The 3,526-nt window shown below is 40.9% G+C and overlaps 1 pseudogene; it reads left to right on the top strand.

The window, feature by feature from the left end:
- Positions 1-501: 501 nt before the first annotated feature.
- On the top strand, positions 502-1,497 carry LOC118999280 (40S ribosomal protein S6-like; annotated as a pseudogene).
- The last annotated feature ends 2,029 nt before the right edge of the window (positions 1,498-3,526 follow it).

Here is a 3,526-nt window from a genome sequence, read left to right as displayed (position 1 = left end):
ATTAAAAGAAATAATGTATGTAAAGATTTTTACCACTTAGTAGGTGCTCAATAAATAGTAATTTCCGTTCTGGTTGCTTGCCAAGTTCTACTGGACCAAATATTAGTGATTCTGTGAGACTAGGTAAAGGAGAAGCTGAGAAAACAAGTTGGCCAAATTAATGATATTTTTGTTTGTTTCTTGTGTAACTGGTATTTTTGTTTTTCTTTTTTTAAGATTTTATTAATTTATTTTTAGAGGAGAAGGGAAGGAGAGAGGGACAGAAATATCAATGTATGGTTGCCTCTCATGTGTCCCCTGCTGGGAACTGGCCTGCAACCCAGGCATGTGCCCTGACTGGGAATCGAACCGCGATCGTCTGGTTCGCAGGCCCGCGCTCAATCCACTGAGGTACACCAGCCAGAAATGTTTTTCTTTTTAAGAAACTATTTTTTAGAGCAACTTTAGGTTCATAGAAAATTACCAAATGCTCTCTCTCTCCTTTTTGGGGGGTGGCTCAGAGGCGATCAGCTGCTTCAAGATGAAGCTAAACATCTCTTTCCCAACCACTGGCTGCCAGAAATTCATTGAAGTAGATAATGAACTCAAACTTCATACCTTTTATGAGAAGTGTATGGCCACAGTTACTGCAGAAATTCTGGGAGAAGAATGGGAGGTTCATGTGGTTTGAATTAGTGGTAGAAACGAACAAGGTCTTTCCATGAAATAGGATATCTTGATGCATAGCCATGTCCGCCTGCTGCTGAGCAAGGGGCATTCCTGTACAGATCACAGAGGACTGGAGAGAGAAGGGACAAATGTGTTCAGGGTTGCCCTGTGGATGCCAGTCTTTGTGTTCTCAACTTGGTCATCATAAAAAAGGGGGTGGGGAGGGCAGATATTCCTGGTCTCACTGATATTACTGTGCCTTGTTTCTTGGGTCCCAAAAGAGCTAGTAGAATCCATATTTTAAAACAAATTTTTTATTTATATATTTTTAGAGATAGGGAAAGGGAAAGAAACACCAATGTGCAAAAGATAGATCAATTGGTTGCCTCTTGCACGCCCCCAACCAGGGACCTGGCCTGCAACCCAGGCATGTGCCCTGACTGGGAATTGAATGGATACCCGCTCCCTGCCCCAGTTTATAGGCTGGCACTCGATACACTGAGCCACACCAGTCAGGGCAGAATCCACAAATTTTTCATTCTCTCTAAAGAAGATGATGTCCGCCAATATGTTGTGAGAAAGCCCCTAAACAAAGAAGGTAAGAAACCTAAGACCAAAGCACCCAAGATTCAGCATATTGCTACTCCATATGTCCCGCAACATAAATGGTGTATTGCTGTGAAGAAACAATGTACAAAGAAAAATAAGGGAGAGGCTGCACAATATGCTACACTTTTGGCTAAAAGAATGAAGGAGGCCAAAGAAAAACATCAGGAACAGATTGCGGAGAGACATAGGCTGTCCTCTCTGAGAGCTTCTACCTTAAAGTCTGAGCCCAGTCAAAAATGAGGTCTTCTAAGAGGAATAGTAAATAAGAACAAACACCAAATCTCAAAGAAAAAAAAGCCAAATTAATTTTTAAATGCAATTACTAGTTACGCAGAATCTCTATTTCAAATTCCTATTTTGAGTCTGAGAGAGTTTACATTGCCCCCTTTGCATGTGAAAAAGTGATGCCTGTATACCAACTTCTCTCTTTTAAAAAAATCAGTTTGTCTTGAGTGTTTCATTCTAAGGTTTTCCTTACAAAACACAAGTTCATTCAAAGAATATGGGTTAGAGGAAGGATCCTTGAAATCCAAGGGCAGGGCCTGACCTGCGCTGCAATCTGGCTGCCTCTCCTCAAGAGTGTACACCTCACCCCGGCATCTGCTGGGACCCTATCATTGTCAGGCATGTGTGAGGGGCTTGGTGGAGGAGCCGTCTGGTGTTCCCTGAACCAGATACTAGGAACTGGTGGCCCTAGTTACAAAGGTGTCTCAACACTTTTTGGACTTCCCAGGCTGATTTTAAAGCAGCATGAAAGGCTGACTGATTTTAAAGAAACAAGGATGGGGCTCTTCACTTGAAGGAGAACAAAACCAATTTACTATGGATCCTTCTAGGCAAATGATAATGCCCATATTAAAGAAACAAAATTACAATGAGTCTGAAGCCCTGCTCTTTTTCTGGGCAATGCACGCTCCCCGGCGGCCTCAGTTTCCTCTTCCCTACATGGGAGAATGGCACCGTTTCCTCAAGTTGGAGTTTGACTTGGTTGCAGTCTCGTATCTGGTGTAATTTTTCATTCCAAAAGTGCCAACATAATACAGACGCATTTGAAAATCAAGCATAACTACTCTTCAAAAAATATAAATATGACATAAAACATCTCAGGTATAGGCACTTTGAACTGCCTCTTTTAAAATATCTCTAAAGCAAAGAAGGTGCTTGGCTGCGCCTGATATCTTCTGGGCTTTAGCCTTCGCTTTGCAGGGACATGTAGTACATTTTCCGATATTCTTGGTTGGAGGTCAAAGAGTATGTGGAGTGTATGGAATTGTAATTTTTACTTCCCTTCTGGTTTTTGTCATAACCGAAGTGTTAATTCCTAAACCATTTCCTAGCCAGGATAAACTACGAGTAGTCACCTTGCTTAAAAGAATTATAAAAATCCTTTTTGCAAGAGCATTACATAAACAACAGATGGACTGATTTCTGTCTGACTTTCTGGCTTATTTATAAATTCAGATGACTCAAACCATAACAAAACAGGCCAGTGGAACTGCCTCTTTGACTCAGGTCCCTGTATTTCCTACAGGGCTGTATCCCCTCTGCACTGTCCTTTCTCTGCTGAGGTCTCTAGTAGATGGAGAGTAGGAAGAGTTCCTTGTGAAAGACACTGACAATTCTGCAGAGAGGGCTTTCCTTATCTGCTGTAAAGGTCATATGGTTTTAGCTGATGATACTGAGCCATTTGAGATCCCTACTAAAGAGAGAGGGTACCCCCTTCGCCTCCAGAACCACAGATTCCAACTTCATGTCATGTCTTCTGAAAGCCCTCTTTCACTGATCTAGTGATCTCTCACCTTTCTGCTTTTTTTGTTGTTGTTGTTTGGAACCAGGATTTATGTACTGAGTAATAATATCACTAATTTTCTTTTGTATTTGAGAATTTTTAAAAAATCTAGTTTTCCTCAGATTATCCTCTATCCCTACTCCCCAGAGATTATTACTATCTGGGGAGTAGGGACAGTCTCTTTTGAAATGTCTATTACAGATCCTGTATGCCCGGAACTGTGCGGTACAGTGGAAAGAGTCAGGCAGCATGTTCACTGAACAATTACTAAATGGACCAAAAGATACACTCCAAGTTGAAAGGTCCAGATTGGATTCTGGTCTCTGCTGTATGTAGGTGTAACAAATCATTTAATTTCTCTAGGCTTCTGTTTCCTCGTGTCTAAAGTGGGGGTGATATTTATCCTAAAGAAAGCTAATATTTTTTTAAAGATTTTATTTATTTTTAAAATTTATTTATTTATCTTTAGAGGGGAAGGAG

The sequence above is a fragment of the Sturnira hondurensis genome, unplaced genomic scaffold, assembly GCF_014824575.4.
Source record: "Sturnira hondurensis isolate 20B ecotype Veracruz unplaced genomic scaffold, ASM1482457v3 Scaffold0014745, whole genome shotgun sequence".
NCBI lineage: Eukaryota > Metazoa > Chordata > Mammalia > Chiroptera > Phyllostomidae > Sturnira > Sturnira hondurensis.
This window is presented reverse-complemented; position numbering and strand designations above follow the sequence as displayed.